Source organism: Cryptomeria japonica, chromosome 4 (genome assembly GCF_030272615.1).
Source record: "Cryptomeria japonica chromosome 4, Sugi_1.0, whole genome shotgun sequence".
Classification (NCBI taxonomy): Eukaryota; Viridiplantae; Streptophyta; class Pinopsida; order Cupressales; family Cupressaceae; genus Cryptomeria; species Cryptomeria japonica.
In genome coordinates, this window is record NC_081408.1 from 261,133,153 (window position 1) to 261,154,525 (window position 21,373).

At 32.7% G+C, this 21,373-nt stretch overlaps 1 pseudogene; it reads left to right on the forward strand.

Moving 5' to 3' along the window:
• The first annotated feature begins 5,940 nt into the window (after window positions 1-5,940).
• LOC131065454 (indole-3-acetic acid-amido synthetase GH3.5-like) lies at window positions 5,941-8,166 on the forward strand (annotated as a pseudogene).
• The last annotated feature ends 13,207 nt before the right edge of the window (window positions 8,167-21,373 follow it).

A 21,373-nucleotide genomic window follows, 5' to 3' on the forward strand; every position in this document is an offset into this window, starting at 1 on the left:
AAGACTGAATAAAATGAAGATGGGACCACAACTGGGTCTTACCCTGATAATCTGTAGCTAACTAGATATTAGAGAGGAGTAACATATCCCTAGAAGCAAAAAAAGTACGTACCAGAGACAATGAATTCTCGGAAGCAATCCAAAAGACATGAGTAAACTAACAAGGATCCCAAAGGCATGTAACCCCCCCCCTTAGATCCTAGAGATCCAACACACTAGCAATGACTACCTTTCCATAAGGCCAAGTTTATATTTTGCATATCGTCAACTGATAATTTAGTCTCCTAGAGAAACAAAACAACAAGAGTATGCTCATGAACCAGATTCTGAATAGCTTTACGATCAGAGGTTTTGTCCAAACCCCTTACATTCCACGAAAGTAAAATCATTGATGAGGTGTTGGGGAATCCATAGAACAAACCCCTCTCAAATCCTCCTCCATCGAATCACATAAACCTTTATTTATCCACCACTATATCATAGTCTTCTTAGCAGGTTAGTATTATATATTAGATAAATTAAGTGCATCAAATGAATGGATAAAGACATTTTGATGTTATGTCCACCACATTTATTTCTTTTTATTTGAGAACTATGTCTTATGTAGTTAGTTCATATGGAAGACATACTAAATAGTTGCTACATAAGGATATTCTCATCCAAAGTAATAGAACCCACAAACATTATTATTATGATATACACTTTTCTTTTCTATTATGTAATATTTTAGTCTATTTTTTGTTCTTGCTTTTTGTCTATTAATTTAAAACAGAATATTTATTAAGTTAAATTTCACCTATTTTTATCTTAAGTGAGATATTTTAACACATTCATCATGTCTTTGGTTGCAAATAAATTATGAATTTGATGGCTTATTATAATTACTAACTTAAAATGAAAAAATTCTAAGTACTAATTTTCTTCTCACATTTATGTACAAAATTTGTATTCAGAATATTGATTAATTTCTTATAATTTTAGCATGGAAATTTTTGAATAGAACTAGAGGTATTATATGTCTTTGTTTAAATCTTATGAGAATAGTTATATGCTTGATTTTATTGCACCGTCCATAGGAAATTGAATGTATACATATATTTACATTTTAAGTCAATAAGCATTATAAATATTGTTACTATGAATTATAAAAAAAATAAAAATTCAAATTGAATTCCTATCTACTTTGGTATGTTGTTTATAAAAAGCCTTATCATATTATAGTGTACCCTACAAATATCATACTTATTACCTTTTTTTTTTTTGCACACAATGGAGGCCGGCTCTGTGGCCGACCCTGTACTTACGAGCAACCAAAACAATGTTGATGAAACATATATCATCTTGCCTCTTTTTTCTCCAAGATTAAATTTGAAAATCTTATTTCCTTTCAATCTTTATCCATGTCAGGGAGCATTGCATAAACCGTTTATTATAATAATAGTATAGAAGGAAGCCCATAATCAGATTTGATGATTACCTTCCTCTATTTTATGAGGATTTACTTATTTAACTGTATTTAGTTGTGTATAATTATAAATTGTTAAGAAAATATGAAATTGTCTACAGTGATTTTTATCTCAATTTGAAATGCTTATATCAAATTTATCTTAAGTTAGATAGATGTTTGTTAAGATATCTCTATTAATTTATATTAATTTATATGTATTTTGATAAATTATGAATCTTATATATTAAATATATATTTTTTTATGAAACTATGTTATATTAAAATGTATGTTATATATTATAATTATATAAAAAGTTTATGAAAATATGTTATATATGTTATAATTTTAATAATTTGATAAGCTATGTATCTTATGATCTGGATATTTGTATTTTGGTAACAAATATTTATAAAAATAAGTTATATTAAAATGCATAACTTTTTAAATTTCTTTAACATTTATTTTAAATAATTTAAAAAAAATTAAATTAAAAAAAACAAATTAGTCACTACATTTGTTAATTTTCAAATGAAATAAAACTAATAGAAATACAATATAAATATTTAATTGTTATAGATATCTTAAATACATCTGTCTAAAGAAATGTAGAGAAATATCAATTGGAAGTATTTTATGTACTTTAAAATTATTTAATTTCACGTTAAATTATATTTAATACAAACAAAAGTATTTAAAGTATATTGTATCTACATTGTTTTTTTCCCCTTATATATCAATTGAAAGTATTTATTTACCTTAAAATTATTTTATTTCACTTTAATTATATTTACTACAAAAATACTTAAATTATATTGTATCTACATTGCTTACAAAAATAAAAGTTAACATTAACACACTCACACCATTTCACTCCACCCCTTAGTGCTATTGTAGAATGCCTCTCAGCATTAAATTTAAATATCAATTGAAAGTATTTTATTTAGTTTAAAATTATTTCATTTCATTTTAAATTATATTTACTAATTTTAAATTTACTTTTATCAAATTACCATTTATTATTTTCCTAATTTTTATTTTTATTTTAATTTTCAAAGGATAAAAACTCTTATATCTTGCTTTTCAATATTTTCTTTTTTTAATTACTATGCCTAGTAAACTTTTTAACGTGACGAGTGATGCTAGCATGACACACCTTGAAACACTTTTGACTTGGAGCTATGAACCAGTGAGGTTACAAACGAGGGGCCTCATCCCCAACACTTCACTTGATCAAACCCACAAGCCCAACATCCCAACAAAAGAACAAGGGATGCGAATTTAGTGGCCTAATAAGGATTTGAACCTTGGTAGCCACTTCACCAACGAAATGTTTTAACCATGATGCTACATGTTTGAAGACTCTTTCTTTTTAATATTGATATTAAAAATATTTTAAAGTTTTTTAAATAAAATGAAACAATATTTAAATATTAAAATATTTATTTATAAAAAATTACATATGAAAGTTGTACCTTCCATTATATTATTCAACTTATATTTTACTATAAACATAATTATTATACCTTATTTTGATGCCAATGTTTTATACTTAAAATTCAACATTTTTTAATTGATTGTGGTTATTCAAATAATATAGCTTCATGTATGGTACCCATATACCTTACACATTGGATGCAATCAATATAATAATCTCATTGCTTTGTTACATTATTTAATATTCTCATATTGAAAGGCTTTTTGTCAGTAATTATTATGGAACCAAAAGATCTAACCTTTGTTCTAGTTTTATTTGAATGCATATATTAAATAGAAAAATGTAGCATAACTTCATATATACATTCAACTATAACAGATATAAAATATATGTCAGTTCTTGATAAACACCACTTCCCGTACATCAAGAATGACGTAACCTTATCACTAACCAGAGCTTTAATAATAAATGATACAATTAAATATAGTTAACTAAATCCTCATCAAATAGAGAAAGGTAACCATCAAATTCCATTTCAAGGTTCTGTTTATACCATCATAAGATGCATTTTGTGCACGTTCGCCGACATGGATGAGATCGAAAGAAAATATAAATTGTGTTTTAAATATACCGGACCACAACCCTTGAAGATATCGTAGAAACAATAGGTAGGAAAGTATCATTTTTATCAACTTTGTTACCATCTCCCGTAAGAAAAGGGTCGTATCATAGTAATCCTCTAGTTCTACTAATTTTTTAAATTTCTTTTGGCAAAAAGCTAAAAATATATTATATAGAAGAATTATAGAGTACAAGATATAAAGTTGAGAGATTTCCAAATAATAGTGGATATAACCACCCAAAGAACCCAAAGGAGCCAAACAGGCCTCCTAACAAACTTGCATAATCAAATGGTCCATATGAAAATGAGAAGTAGTAGCATAGATAAAGCACCATCATCCTACATCATTTTGAAGAGAAGTGAAAAGTTGAGCGACTTTATCCGTTGAAAGAGAGTCCAAATTAGAGACACTTCACCCACAAGGAGCATGTGATGCCCATTTGGCAAGCAAATCAAAAACCCTATTCCACTCACGAGGAATATGAGTAAAAGAGATAGAACTAAAACGATGAGAAATCTGACGAATTTGGGCAAGCAATGATGAAAGTTGCCAACAAGAGCTCTTAGAATATGGATTCGAAAGGAGAGAGACCAAAATCAATGAATCCAACTCACAAATAACATGAATCCAATTTAAGTCAAGAGCCTGTTGTAAGGAAAATAAGAGAGCTCAACATTCCATCTAATTGTTCGTCCCAAAACCTATTCCCACTAAAAATAAGAATTGCATAACACCAGTATGGTCCCTACTAACACCTCCAATTCTCGCAGGTCCAGGATTTCCATGAGAGGACCAATACCAAACCCCTTTCCAACGTCTCCCAGAGGTGGAGTTCATTCTCGATGTTGTTGGGGCCTTTTAGTGATGCAAGATCATGCTCTCTCTTAGCTTTTGACCAAGCTAGTACTATTGTTAGAGTGAAGCTTTTTGCTATTGTTGATCATATAGAGGTGATTTCAAAAGTAGGGTTAGTTGGGGTCTTGTCTCTAAGTTGGAAGGATGCGGCTAAAAGGGTTTTTCTCATTCTCAAGTGGCTTATGTAGGATTTTCAGCTAAGGTCTTTATATATTTTCTTCCACTTTTGGTGTAGGTTTGTTATCTTCCTCATTCATTGCTTCAGTGGGTTCATTTCTATCTCTTCTACTATGAGATTGGGTTTTTACTCGAGTCTTTATTCTCCTAATTTAACTACAATTGGTAGCTGATTCATGCTTCCTTTGTATTGGGGTTCTTTTTTGGCTCCTTTCACAATTGTTCTTGTTACAACTTAGGATACTTATTTAAGGTTTCAAGCTCCCTATCAAAACCCCATGGTTGTTAGAATGTAGTCTTAGATCAAGGTCGAGACCCTTGTTTCTCACCAATTATTGCTCGAGTTAAAAGCTTTTGATTTTGTTAGACTTACTCCTTGTGAGATTTGTTGTTCTCAACTCTCTAATAATTTTTTCCCTTTTTTGTTTGTCTCTTTCGCCTTGATGGCTGAACTGTACCGTGTCTAAACCCTCTCCTGCTTACCTAATCAAAACATTAAAAAATAGTAAAAAATCTCAAATCTTTGAATCAATACAAATTAAAATATATTATTATTATATAAAATATTTCCATTAATATATTTAGTTATTCACATTCATGGATATAAAACATTCTATTCAGCTTAATAGTAAGTAATAATAATACAATCGTGTTTCAAAATAAGGGGACCACAACCCTTGGAGATATCGTAAAAAAAACAAGCAAGAAAATATTTTTAATGAAAACGTTATTTTGGTCGCTGGCAAGCTGAGGGCCGAGACAAATGGAGTCCCAGTCGCAGTTAACCTCTCATAGCCGACACGTGTGGCCCACTACTGCTGGAATAACTTAAGCCCTGGTCCCGACTACCGATTTGGCTGCATTAAAAAAAATAATTTTATCAAATGACATTAATTTATAATATATTGGTGTTCTATTAAATTTGACAGTCTGTCGTCGCCCTGACGTGGTGTTGCGTGCAACCTCTTCTCTCATGATCGAAATTTCGTTATCTTCCTTCCACCTACATATTTGTTTGATTTTGTTGGAATGACACTCCAATATTGGATTCCACCACGCAAATATGAAAATGCCTCCGTTGACGTTTAAAGATTATTTAAACTTGAAAAGCAAGGGTGAAATTTTTCATTTAATCTTAGAGCTAAATTTTAATCTTTCTGTCCACCGAGTATTTTAAACGAATGTCATATCATGGGAATCTTGGATATGCCCTAGGAAATTTTGGACTAACGCCACGCGGTAGCCCGAATACAGCTATAAATGCAACCCCCTTACTACCAATTCCTCACATCATCCCATCGTTGGATTTGAGTCTCAAGTCTAGTTTCCCTCTTCACCTCACATCCTCGTCTTCATCCAAGTCCTCTAGGATATATTTCTAGGCCTATTTTAAGAGATCAGGATGTCCAAAGCCATGCTTTCTGACAACAATGTAATCCCCAGCGATAATGATAAGAAAGCTCTGCAGTTCATTGAGAATGTCAGCATGCATGCTGATCGAGTGCAGGCCCAAGTGCTTTCTGAGATTTTGACGAGGAACGCGAATACTGAATACCTAAAGCGCTATGACCTCAATGGTCTCACTGATAGGGACTCTTTTAAAAAACTCTTGCCCGTCATTACATACGAGGATTTGCAGCCTGATATTGTGCGAATTGCTAACGGGGATAAGTCTCCCATTCTGTCATCTCATCCAGTCTCCGAATTTCTAACCAGGTAAATAAAAGTAATATTTTAATATTTTACCAAAAGGTCAGGTGAATCAAATAGCGTCATGTGTATGTTTCTAGAGGAAGTTCAGTTCAAAGTTTAATTTCTGTTGTCCGATTTGCTATAACAGTTCTGGAACATCCGCTGGAGAACGCAAGCTGATGCCCACAATCGAAGAGGAGTTAGACCGGAGAACACTTCTTTACAGCCTTCTCATGCCTGTCATGAACCAGTCAGTTCTTTCTCCCTCAAATTCTCATATTTACAGATACATATATGTCAAAGGGTCATGTTTTAAAGTTGGGAAATGGTGTGTGGCAGGTACATAAAGGGGCTGGACAAGGGAAAAGGTATGTACTTCCTCTTCATCAAATCTGAAACCAAGACTCCTGGCGGATTAGTAGCTCGGCCGGTTCTAACGAGCTACTACAAGAGCCGGCACTTCAGAGAAAAGCCTTTTGATCCCTGCAATGTCTACACCAGCCTCATGGAGGCCATTTTGTGCCCCGATTCCCACCAGAGCATGTACGCTCAGCTCCTCTGTGGCCTTGCCCAAAACAAACAAGTTCTCAGAGCAGGAGCCGTCTTCGCCTTAGGCTTGCTCAGAGCAATACGTTTCCTGGAACAGCACTGGCGGTCACTTTGCCATGACATTCGCATGGGAAGCGTGAGTGAGGAAGACGTGACCGACCCTTCATTAAGAAAGGTCGTGATGAACATATTGAGTCCCAATCCTGATCTTGCAGATCTCATGGAGAGCGAGTGCTCAAAGGCATCATGGGGGGGAATAATCAAGCGGATATGGCCCAACACAAAGTACTTGGAAGTGATCGTGACAGGCGCCATGGCACAGTACATTCCCACCCTCGATTTTTACAGCGGTGGACTCCCTCAGTTGTGCACAATGTACGCCTCCTCCAAGTGCTACTTCGGCCTCAATCTCCACCCGCTGAGCAAACCGTGGGATGTGTCGTACACAATCATGCCCAATATGGGCTACTTCGAATTCCTTCCCCTTCGCCGGGACAATCACAGTGAAAAAATCAACAATCAGCTAGAGCTGGTGGAGCTCGCTGACGTCAAAGTGGGTGAAGAATATGAACTTGTGGTAACCACATACGCAGGTAAATTATCACAAAAATAAAAAGCGTTATATAATGATTATCTCGATATGTTCTATACCTAAGAAGCAAAAAACGTTATATAATGATTATCTGAACATGCTGTATATCAGAAACATGAAAAGCGTTATATAATGATTGATTAACGTAGTTATTTTTGAATGTCTTAATAATCAATATTATTTTTTTCGTTGCTGCGATACAGGGCTGTATCGTTACAGGGTGGGAGACGTGCTCAGAGTGACTGGCTTCCACAACTCAGCACCGCAGTTTCACTTCGTGTGCCGGAAAAATGTAATGTTGAGCATTGACTCGGACAAAACTGACGAAGTTGAGCTGCAGAACGCGGTGAATAAGGCAACTGAGCATCTGGAGAGTTATGGAGCTCGAGTGATTGAGTACACGAGCTACGCAGACGTATCTACCATTCCGGGACATTACGTTCTGTTCTTGGAGCTGAACAGTGCAAGGCATGCGGAAGTGCCTGCTGAGGTGTTGCAGCAGTGTTGTCTCACTGTGGAGGAGTGTTTAAATTCGGTTTACAGGCAAGGCAGAGCCGCCGACAAATCCATCGGCCCTCTGGAGATCAAAATAGTAGAAATTGGGACTTTTGATGAGTTGATGGATTATGCCCTTGAGGGGCATCTATCATTCAATACAAGGCACCCCGCTGCGTGAAGTTCGCTCCAATAGTCGAGCTTCTCAATTCTAGAGTCACAGCCTCCTATTTTAGCCCTAAGTGTCCCAAATGGACTCCTACACGCACAGACTGGGAAAGTCATACTAAATCTCTCTAAATTTTCATCTGCATCCCATAGTTGCTCAACAATAAGGGTTTCTCATTTTGAATAAAGCTTTGATTTCGATGTTTATGTAATAATTTGAAGCAGATGTTAAATATGATGAAATACAATGCAGTAGTTTGAAGCATTCCTATCAGAAGACGTCAAACGGTTTTGACGTAATTTAGAGTAACAAATATTGTGACTCCGATCATATTGGTTTGTTTTATTAGTTGATAAAATTTAGAAAATAATGATCTCTTAAACTATTTTCTGTATAATATATTTAAGTTGAGAAAGTTTTATCGGTAAAAATTGACGTGGTATTTTTAAGGTTATGGTTTGGGATTTTGAGTGTATATTAATAATTCTTTTTAGAGATACACAATGAATAACACAATGCGTAGTTTGAAGCAGTTCCAATAGAAGTTATCAAATGTTTTTTTTTGTTAGTTTAGAGGAACAAATATTGTGACTCTGACCATATTCATTTGCTAAGAGAAAATTGAGAAAATGACAATCTCTACAATAATTTTTGTATTATATATTTAAGAGAATCTTCTAGGTAATAAGTGACATGGTATTTCTAAGGTTACGGACTTGGGATCTTTAGTAGATTTTAATAACTATATTTAGAGACACACAATGAATAACACAATGCAGTAGTATGAAGCAATCCTCTTCAAAGAAATCAAATGATCTTTTCATGAGTTTAGAGAAATCAAATGGTTTTCTCATTAATTTAGAGGAACAAATATTGTGACTCTAACCATATTCATTTTCTTTACATGAGAGAAAATCTAGAAAATATGAATCTCTTAAACAATTTTCTTTATAATATATTTAAGTTAAGAGAATCTTGTAGGTAAAAAATGAAACAAAATTTATAAGGTTATGGTTCTGGGACCTTTATTAGATTTTAATAACTCTGTTTAGAGATACACAATGAATAACACAATGCAATATTTGTGAAGATGGGCAGGAACAGGCGAGCTGGAGGGAATGGATGAGCTAGGGTTTTTTTGGGTGAAGACTCGAGTGAAGAGGATGAGGACGATGATGCAGATGCACTCGGAGAAGGTCTTGTCTTTCCAAACCATGCTTGTTGTTTAGCCCTGCACTCTGGTTTTTCTTTTGGTTGCAGCTTTTTGAAGATCTGAGTGGGGTGTGGTGGGGAAGGAGGTGATCTTTTCGTCCAATTTTCTTGATCTCCTTGGCAAGGGTGGGGACTGCAATTTATTTTTGGGTGTTGGAGGCAGGGCTATGTCTTGTTACAAGAAGGTGTGGTTGTGTTGGTGGATGCTCTTTGCTTTGGGAATGAGCAAAATGCTTTGCAACTTTGGAGATGGAAGACCTAGTCTTTTAGGGTTGGGGTTTTCTATTTTTGTGGTTGGTCTACTATGAGTTTTGCTTTGCTTAGGTTTTGTGAGGCTTCCACTCTTGTGGGTGGTTTGGCTGTTTTGGATGGCCTGTTGCTTTTGTTCATTGGTTTTTTTGTGTGGACCCTCTATTCTCTCTTGGTTTATTTCTTGGTGAGGGTTTTTTATACTCTTCCTATCCATTCTCATGGATCTCTATATGAGGTTTTTTTCTCTCCTATTGAGGTGGAGTGGTGACATGGGTTCTAGGCTGAGTTTGGGTTGCCAGGACAGTCAGGCTGCTCTCTTTTCTATCCTATTGAGGTGGAGGGTAGGTGTTGGATATTTTCTCGACTGTTCTTGTTCACGTTGTTGGTTGAGGGAGCTGATCAAAACCCTCATGGTTTTCTTTGCAAAAGGTTCTAGGTTTACATTTTTACCCTTGTTTCCCATAACGGTTTGCTGGTTGTGGGAGCCTATAAAAACCCTCTTGACCATATCATTCTTTCATGACAAGATGTTATTTCTAGGCCTCGGTAGGTTGTGGGAGCCTTGTAAAACCCACTTTCTTATCAACATGTGTTCCTTCTTGTCCTATTGAGGTGGCCTTTTGTCCCATTGAGGTAGAGAGTAAGTGTGGAGGAGCTTGTCGGCTACTGCAGTTTGTGTTGCTGGTTGAGGAAGGTGGTCTTAACCCTCATAGAGTTCTTCATAGATGGTTCTGGGTTCATAGTTTTATCACTATGTCCCAGAATGGTTTGTTGGTTGTGGGAGCCTATAGAAACCATCTTAGCTAGATTGTGCATATAGGTAGTGTTGTTATTTTCTGAGCCTTAGAAGGTTGTGAGAGCCTTGTAAAACCCACTTTCAAGGTTGAGGGAGTCTTGAAAAACCTTATGTTTTTTGTTTCTTTTTGCGATTGGCTAGTTGCTAGTAGTTTTCAAGGGCCTAGTTTGGCCATTGTTTGTTTTTGGCTAGGTTTTGGGTATGTGGTGTTTTGTGGCTAGGAGCTTCTATTACAGGTTATGGGAACCTAGGAAAATCCTTCTTTTGGTCTATGGATGCCTTTTAAAACCCTTGTTCCTTATATTTTTTGGTCTAGTGTCTATTGGTTTAGACCACATGTTTGTGCCATCCTATGTTGTAATGTCTCATGTGTAAGATTTGGATGATGTTCGGTTGCATGTGGATGTACTAGTGATTTGGTTCGTGTAGCCTTTAGGTTTGGCTTCTAGATGCCCGTAAGTCTAGAAGGTTTCAATTCCTTTTAAAACTTGTTGTTTGTTGTTGAGTAGTCTAGCTCATCACTTGTTGGCAGCTTTTTGGTTGTATGGGTTTCGGGGTCCCATCAAAAACACAATGCAATAGTTTGAAGCAATCCTATCAAAAGATGCCAAATGGGTTTTTTATTAATTTAGAAGAACAAATATTGTGACTCTAACCATATTCATTTTCTTTACATCAGTAAAAATTTAGAAAATAATGATCTTTAAAACAATTTCGTGTATAATATATTTAATTTAAGAAAATCTTATAGGTAAAAATTGACATGGTATTTCTAGTTTTAATAGATTCTTTTTAGAGACACGTAATGAATTTTGGATAGTTCAAAGGAATTTATAGAAATAAAATGAATTTTATTTTAGATAATTTAACAAAAATATAAAATTAAAAGAGCATATATATTTTTTTGGACAAAGAAGATTAATTTTTTTTAATTGCTTTTTATTGAGAGAAAAACATGTTTTGAAGGAGCCCCTAAATCTTGAGTACTAAGAGCTATAGACATAAAATACATAGCCAAACAACAACTTAACCACAACAAAAAATATCCAAAAGACAAACCCTTAAAATAGGAGGCCAACAAAAAAAACAAAAAACCTAATTCAAATTCTTCAAGCCCTTAACAACCTCAACTTCCATCTAATCTATATTTTGAGCCAAGTTCATTAGATATTGCAATTATAACTTTGTTTTCTCCCTAGTATTCTTGAGATGTCCACAAGTCTGAGTTGATGGGCCTCCATTGTCATCCATAGTTTGGTTACACTTCTCAACAAATAAAATCTACAAAAGATAACAAAAAACCTAAAACAAATTCATGAAGGCTCCAACAACCTCAACTTTCATTAGATGCAGATTCTAATCCAAGTTATTCAGATCTTGCAATTCAAAGTTTCTTGCCCCCTAGTCATCTTGAGATGTCCATAGGTCTAAGTTGATGGACCTCCACTATAAGCTTTAGTTTTCTTACCCTTATCCAAATTCTGAGCGAATCTTACAATTTCTTTTAATTGTTAAAACTAAAAGTGTTATATAATATTTCTAAACAACATTAATAGTCAATAAATTCTAGAGAATAAAAATTTAAATATTTTTTCTACAAAACCACACCCACCAAGTTCCATAAGAGAAAAAATTAAATTAAAATTAAGACAATTAGAACACAAAATCAAGCTATCAACCCAAATCTTCATGAAGTGAAAAGAGTTGTGAATAATTGGTTGAAGAAAGAAATCCCCAATCCATAACATTCCACCTATAGTCAACATCATAAGCCCATTTAGCCTAATAGTTAGTAGCCTCATTCCAGTTTTGAGGAACATAAGTAAAAAATATGGAATCAAAATTTCTTGGTAAGTGAATAATTTTTCCCATAAACACTACCAATCTCCAAGAAAATTAAGAAAATTTTCCATTATTCAAAAGAGAAACCAAAATTTTTGGATCCATCTCACAAGCAACATTTTTCCAACCTAACTCACAAGCTTTCTATGTACTATTGAGACAAATTGAGCCACCATGTGATTATTTGTAGCAATCCCCATAGCTAATGAGAAAAAATTGTGAACTAACCCATTACTATCCCTTCCAATTCCACCAATCTGAGTAGCACTTAGATTAGTTCATGAAGAATCATCAATATTAATTTTATGGAACTTTTAAAGAGGAAGAGAACATTTATCATCTCTATTCACCTTATTCAAATATCTAATCTTATGATTAATATTAGTTAAACATTTTAATTTCACCAAATCCAATTTTAAAAAATTAGATTATTAGAAGAAGAAAGAACCAAATTTGAAGAGCACTTGTATAATTTTTCTTTTGTTGAGCCCGAAACCTTTTACTTAATATACACAATAAGAATTTGATAGCCTTGGAATTAAGATTGTCAATTTGAGGAAGGCTTCCCAACTTGACAATCTTAATATTAGATTTAATTGCTTGAATTTTATTTAATATCTTCTATTATTGTTTGATTTAATGTTGAGTTAAATTTGAAAAAAAATCAAACCTATTCTATAATGAATAACTTTGAATTCTATTTCCTTAACAAATAAAAGCTTCAAACACTTAAAACTATTAAGAAAATAAAACCATAATTCTAATAAATAAATGAAACTCACAAAGAAATAATCAAAGGGGTTTGAATGAAAAAGGGATAATCAAAACAAGAATAATTTATATAAAGATGAAAATGAATGGAAGAATCATAGCTATGATTATAGAAGGGAAAAATTTATCGCATGTCATAATTGTGTTCAAGAATGGTCAATGGCCTAAGAAATCATATGCTCCTTTGAGAAAAAAAAATTTATCAAAGAAAATAAATTATTCCTAAATAAGAAGAAGATCATAAGATAGTTATATTGCTAGACTTATTTAGCTCATTAAATGAGATTAAAGATGTAACGATATTACGAGGTGGTAATAGTTCACATAAGATTGAAGGATTTGTTTCAGTTCCAATAAGTGGACATGATGGTAAGAAATAAAAATAGTTGTATAATCGTGTGCCTAAGTGAGGAAAAACATTATCTTAGTATTTTAAATATAATGAAATAAATTTTACATTAAAAAATATAGTAGGATAATATGATGCAAATACTTGATCATGATATGCCACTTTGTGGATGTATCTTTTCAATTCACTTCGAGGGAGATACATCCAATAATCTTCAACAAGATCACAATACTCAATTTGATGATAATAATTAACAATCAAATTGAACATGGATCATATTTATCAATTAGATGCCACATACTATTACGTGCATGCCTAATTATAACACATAGGTCAAAATAAATATATAAATAAGAATATAATAGTTATTAGTTAACTCAATTCGAAGTTAAGGTAACAAAAATATGACTACTCATAACCTTACTAACACTATATCATAGAGAGGGCATGCTACACCATTAGTCATTATCAATAGTAAATATTTTATGTGAAATATCTAAATAAAAATATAACAATTATTATATTTTCCTTTAATTACTATTATTTATTAGTATATGTATTTGCATACAGTGGGCCTATGATATTGTTGCTATTTGTGTAGACATAAAGTATAAGATATTGTAGAACTCTTTTTTTCTATTTATATAGGTTGAAAATGTGCCTTGAGGATGTCCATGCTATGTATTGGGGTTCTTGGTCAAGGATTTTAGTAAATCACAAAATCATCTTTATTTTTGTACTTTCTATTTCTTAAAATCATAAGTTGTAATTATTTGTACAAAAGTATCTATTTTCACCAATTTGACACAACAAATAGTTTGTATTTATTTTTAAATGGTAAACACTTTTGAGTAGGAGCTATGAACCGGTAAGCTCACAAATATGAGACTTCATCCCCATTTAACCATTCAACAATAACACCTTAAATATTCATAAAACTACCTCAAAAATACCAGTTTATAATTTTTGAAAGAATCCAAAAAAAACTTGTAGGATGGATAAGTAAGGTTCTAAGAAAGGTTAGAAAATTTTGATTGCTAAAGGTTACCCTCTAAATATCCTTGTTTTCTATTTTACCCTCTTCAAAATTTGGCCTTTTATAGTTGACAAAGTGGAACAAATCTAAAAAGTTCCTATGAATGGGAATGGAGGAATAAAAGAGAAAGGTTTTCATTAAATGGAACACTCTAAGTTCTAGACCTAAATTTATTGGGGTCTTGGTCTCAGAAAAATCTAACCTTGATGGAATATTGTCATTGTTGTCATTGATGTCAAATCTAGTTATCCAGTTAGGACCAGATGGTGTAAGTTGTTGGAAATAGTTTCGGTATTCTAGTTTTGGTATTGCAGTTATAGTATTACTGGAAGAAAGGTATGAGATATGATACAAGGCATAAATGATCTACTGGAGTTATTTTAAGAAGATTCTCATCTTTGGAATCTTGAGTTGTGTTTATCTTGGTTTATATTCTATCCCGATATTAGTTGTGTGTTCCAAAATTAGTCATATTAATTGTATTGAATTGTATCTATCATGTTTCATGTTTCAACATCTGTGGTATACACGGTATCTATATTTTGGAGTTAGGAGTTATTGTGCTTAGAGTTTTATGCTTGTGGGTTTGTATCTAAGGGTTTGGTAGACTCTTGTTCTATTTCAGTAATTAAGGTATATGCATTGGTAAATAAAATGTGTGAAAGAAGCGTGTAGAAGATCTCATGGAGGCCAACTTTGTTATCATATTTTTTGTTAAGGCTTTGTTGGATAATGTGTCAATTCAAGAAACATATTATTTATGCTTGGCTGGCATATTATCTTGGTATATAAGCTTTCTAATATATATGTGTGTATGCATTTAGAAGAATATGTAAATACAGTGTGTGGAAACGAGATATAAAAGGTGCAAATTGTGAATCAACGAAGTATGTGTTGTGTGGTAGAGTAAGGAGTGTGTAGAGTTGTGTTCAATGTTGTAGTAATGCTTTATTGAATTTGTTGTAGGTATTTGTGGATAGTGGTACAGTAATCATTTACCGGATCTACTATATATTTTGTAGGTTTTGATCTAAGCTTAATTTGGAATTGATCTCATGCATTTGGAGATACAACTTCCCTCAGCTCATTTGTATCTCTGGCAGTGAGCTACTTTTAGAATTTGATAGTGAGCCGCCCCATTTTGTAAACACCATATAACTAGTTATATTATCTTCGGAGCTAACACTATTCATGGTTTTTCCCATTTGGGTTTTTCACATATAAAATCTACTGTTCCATTTGTGGTTGTGTTTTTTGTTTATTTTGTATTTGCTATTTCATGATAATGAGCTTAATTGATGAAATTGATATATTAGTAAAAGGTTTAGAAGTTGTGGAAATTTTTAGAATCTATGAGAATATTGATTCACCCCCCCTCTTAGTATTCTATTTTACTGAACCAATTCAACATTAGTATTAGAGTTTTGGTCCCTTGCTTGAAAGCTTAACTGCTTGAGGGAGATCCTTATTGGTTGAATCATGGAATCAATGAGTTTGATTGAAGAATATCAGTTGGATGAATAATTACAGACAACCCTTGAAGATCTAGAAAGTGTTGAATTTTAAAATGAGGAATTGAAAGAGAATGTGAAGGTAGTGAATGGATGTGTGTAGAAGTTGAGAGAGAAAATATGAAAGTTCAAATTGAGGCATAAGGAAGTTAACAATAAGTTGAAGCTGGCAAATGAAAAAATTAAAGATCTAATGCAAAACCTTAAGGAGAAAAACAAGATAGAAGAAACCTTGAAACAATCAATCAAGTTGAAGACTAGAGAATGTGAGAAGCTAGAACAAAAATTAAAGAAGCTAAAGGTAGAGAGTAAGGTTGTTGATAGCAGTATGTTCTTGGAAGAATTTATCAACATGCAAAAAGATCATTTAGACAAGACCAGACTTGGATTTAAACCCAGTGAATGTTCAAATCAGAATGACAAATACAAAGGAAAAGAATATAAGGTAGAACTAGAGAAGAAATCAGAAGATGTAGGCAAGATCTAGAATCAGAGTGCGAAGAGACCATTGGTTCATCAACCAAATGCACAAAGGTAGCCATCATTTAATGGCCATTATTTTCAATGCATAAATTTGGTCATAAGATTGCAAACTGTAGAAGCATTTAGTATTACAATTACAAGAGATTTGGTCATAAGGCAAATTACTGTAGAAATCATGCTATGAGTCAGAATCATAATTTAATTGGAACAAATAAAGTGCATAATAACTTTCATGAATATTTTCATACATGAAATGGTTATGGTCACAAAGGTAATTAGTGTAGATCTAGAATACATTCAGAAAATTTATTGTAGAAGAACATCAATTGTTACATGTGCAAGAAATTTGAACACTATGCTAATCACTGTAAAAAGAGAAATATGAAGGAGTTTATAGAGAATAATTTGATGAAGGCTAGTGAATTAAAGAAAAAGGAAATTTTGGTCTGGAGAAATAAGGAAGTGAACAATGGTAGCGAGCCTGCTATAAAGAAATCCAATGCAAGCACCTCTTCCTCCAGTAATTGAGCATATTGACTCAACTCAAGGGAAATTTTCAAGGAAAATATTTTGGTCCTCTCTTATGTGTTGGTTCATTTCATTGGTTTGACATGACTATGTTGGAGAAGCTATCTAGTAGTTCAAAATGTTTTGCTGACATCATTGACAAGACATTTTTGGCAGCAAAACCCTAAAGGAGATTTTTTCGTAAGATAAGTATCGAAGTGAAAAATTATTTTTCTTTATCATGTTAATAGTGCTTTAAGAGATTGTGAGTAGTTGAAGAGTAGAAGAGTAGAGGGAATAATCATGGAAGCCAAGATGATCGTCGGAGTCTCGTAGAATGAAGCGATGGAGACTTTCAAATTATCAAGAAGGTATTTCTAGATGAATTTAACCCTAAAAAGATCAAAAAGGTGGAAAAGAGCTTGAGTGATGTAGACTTGTAGAAGATTAAGGAATTCGAGCAAAAATGATTAAATTTGTTAACTAATTCTCCCCAGTTTGATGATGAGGAGTTGATCAGAGTAATTCTTAGTCGTGTGCAGAATGTTTGCATTATGTTGGATAAACCCTATCCAATCATGAAGGAGATTATTTTGGTTTTTACTAGTTTGTGCAATAGTGGATTTGTATTGGCTAAGAAGTCTATAAAGAATAAAGATGTTGAAACCCTAACTGATGTAATGGGTGATTAGAGTGCATTGATTTTTAACAAAATTATCAATCTTGTTGTGAGGCATGTTGTGTATGGCATTTCTTATAATATTTATTTCAGAAATAGGGAAGGTTCCACTTCGGCTATTGTTGTATACATGGCACATATGCTTGTTATGGAAGAAAGATTGTTTGATTTGTGTGAATTTAAAGGGATTTATTCCTAAAGAACATTAAGATGTCAAAAGAGAAAGGTTACCCCTTCCGATTTGGATCACTGCTTGAATGCTTATCTATGTGTTGTCTGGGATCCCTTCTGACTAAAAAAAATGTGATATGGGAATCTGGAGTCCCGGTTGCAAGGAAAATCTTTAGATATTTGAATGGATTGGATAAGAGAGATTTATTTCAAATATTTTCTTGATATTTGGAGTATCAATCCAATATCCCCTGTTGCTAGTTTTGCTAAGGTTCTTCCCTTAGAAAGAGGAAAAGGGGAGACTCTATGCCTACCAATGCCTCAAAATATAAGAATAAAAAGAAGGATCCGAAGGAGAAAGAAATTGTTGTAATTGGAGATTCAAAATCTCTTATAGCTAAGGGAGATTTGGTTGTTGTAGAGTGAGAAGTAAAAGAATCTGATGATGAGTCTAACTTGCTAGAGATCATTGGCAGTGCAAATGTAACAATGAAGATTGGAAAGTTGTGGCTTACTTCTATAGAGGGGTAAAAGCTCAAAGCTATGTCACACTTTTATAAAGGAAATGACCAATGTTGATTCAACTTTTTAATTAAAATCAATAGAAAGTGAAATATATGTTTTGAATTTTGAGATTATGTAAACTAATCAAATGTATATTATTTTGTGTATTTTATGTTTGCAATTTTTTAAACAATTTAAAAAATTATTTGAATATACTTTCTTATAAAGTAAACACTATAATTTAGTTGTTGATAAAATGTTGAAATTAAAGTTACATGAGGCATCACACTTTATATAGTAAATTATACCTTTTTTCTTTAATTTTTTTGTGTATATTGATAACTTGAAACTTTAGTGAAAAAATATTTTTAAATATTTTTTATGAATATACATTTTTCAATAAATTTGAAAAGTTGCATGTACTGAAATAAAGCTCTTTCCATTTGGGGCCACCTTTTTTCTTAATTATTTATCCAAATTAGAAAAGAGTTATATCATCCTGACCTAGACTCTTTTATCTAGTGCAATTATTTAAAATACAAAAAAAATTAAAATTTGCATTTTTCCTTCAAAAGATAATCAACCTTATATTTTAGTGCTCATGACCTACTTTCAATAAAAATTTAATAATAAAATATTAAATATAATCAAAATATTAAAAGATATATAGTTTGGAAAATTCACTTATAGATCTATAAAAGGGAATTCTTACATTTCAAAAAAAATATTATTTATAAGAGTAAGAGTTGTTGAAACATCAAGTTTTTCAACTAAAAAAATAATTTTGGTAAATAAACCCAAAGTGGTATAAAATAAACATTTAGTAAACAATTCCAATTGGAAAAGACGGTGTATAAGATAGCTATATGAATCTCTATAGACCATGTGTTTGACTAAAATTAATTTTTAGTTAGAATTACTTGAATTCAATTGTGCTGATAAGTTGGCCTGAAACGTGACACAATTTTGTGTTTTTACCTAGAGGTAGATAGGATTGAGGATGTTCTGATAAATCATTTAGTCCGGAACCATGTCAAGATTGAGAATGTTGGTGATGTGCTTCTAGAATCGTTGTTTGATCTTGTCGAGTAAAAATTGATTAAGCAACCTGTTGATGTTGAAGATTCAAAAAAAGAAGGTAATAATATGCAGAGTATGCTAGAGAAGATGCAATGATGTATAGAGGGCCTTATCTAAATGCATAGAAGAAATGAGAGCTTGTATCATTAGTTTGAGAAATGTGTATAGAAACTGTCTTTCATGGCCATCTATTGCAATGAAACATAAAGCTAAAATTGATGATGTTGAAGAGGACTTGTGTTCCTTGGGCAAATGATTTTACTTTTGGAATGACAAGGATGGAGAGAAAAGGAAAAAAGGTGAATTCTTTGTAGGCTGAATTGTTAATATTGCAAAGACAAAGAGAAGATTATGTGAGTGTTTTATGGAAGGTTAAGGAGATTATTGAAGCAAAATTGGAATATTTCTCAGTATCACTTAATCATGCAGTTGAATATGAGAAAAATCTATTTGCTCTAGACAAAATTTCTCATGTTGTTGACTTATTGGTGGAATGTAAAAGTTTATCAGTTAGCATCAAACTGGTTGTTCATTCTTTAGAGATTCTTCCAGAAGTGAAGGAAAAATACAAGAAAATATTTTAGAAGAAGAGCAATTGAGAATTGATTTTGTGTTGGTATATAGTTTTGACATTTTATTTTTTGATAATCTTGAATTGAAGGCACCCTTTGTCATTGTTGTCAAAGGGAGAGAGAAACAAGAATGGAAAGGAATGAAGATATAGAGATAGGTAGGGTATTAGAGATATCAGTCATATGAGTAAGGGGAAGTTTTGAGTTTCATGCATTATTCTTTTTTTCGGATGTTTTTGCATGAATGAAAAAGGGGCACATTGTTAGAATATTGTCATTGTTGTCATTGATGTCAAATTTGGTTATCCAGTTAGGATCATATGGTGTATGTTGTTGGAAATAGTTTTGGTATCACAATTTTGTTATTTTAGTTCTAGTATTGTTGGAAGAAAGGTATGAGATATGATGCAAGGCATAAATGATCTACTAGAGTTATTTTTGGAAGATCCTTATCTCCACAAACCTGATTTGTGCTTATCTTTGTTTACATTCTATCTCGGTATCATTTATGTATTTTGACATCAGTCATATCAATTGTATTCAATTGTATCTATCATGTTTTATGTTATGGCATCTGTTGTATATGTGGTATCTATATTTTGAAGTTAGGAGTTGATGTGCTTTGAGTTTTGTGCTTATGGGTCTATATGTAAGGTCTGGTAGACCCCTTTTCTTTTCAGTAATTAAGGTATATGCATCAGGAAATAAAATGTGTGAAGGGAGTGTGTAGAAGATCTTGTGCATGTCAACATTGTTATCATATTTTTGGTTAAGGCTTTATTGGATAATGTATTGATCCAAGCAGCATACTATCTGGTGTATAAGATTTCCGGTAAATATATGTGTATTCATTTAGTAGAAGATGTAAGTGAAGTGTGTGGAAGCAAGATATAAGAAGTGCAGAGCATGAATCAATAGCGTATGTCTTGTGTGTCAGAGTACGAAGCGTGCAAAGTTGTGGTTAGTGTTGCAGTAATCCCTTACTAGATCTGTTGTAGGTATTTATGGACAATCGTATAGTAATCCTTTACCCGATCTACTCTAAGTTTTGTAGGTTGTAATCTGAGCTTAATATAGAAATGATCTCATGCAATTGGAGATGCAACTTTCCTCAACTCATTTTTATCTATTGCAGTGAGCATTCCGACAATGAGCTGCCTTTTTAATTTGGCAGTGAGCCACCCAATTTTCTAAACACTCTTTGTGATTTTTCCCATTTGGGTTTTCCACATATAAAATTTGGTGTCTCATTTGTGGTTGTGTTTCTTATTTATTCTATATTTGCTATTTCAAGTTTATGAGCTTAATTTATGAAATTTATATATCTCTAAAAGGTTTAGATATTGTTGATAGTTTTAGATTCTATGGGAATACTGATTCAACCTCCCTCTCAATATTCTTGTCTATTCAACCTATTCAACAAACCTTTTAATAAAGATCTCCTTGCAAAGATTGGATGGAATATTATAGAAGGGAAAATGCAAACCACATTGATATGAAAATAACAACCTCTTAGGGTGTTAGTAGTTTACTTCTCTACTCTGGATGAGTACAAAGCCAAAGAATATCAAGT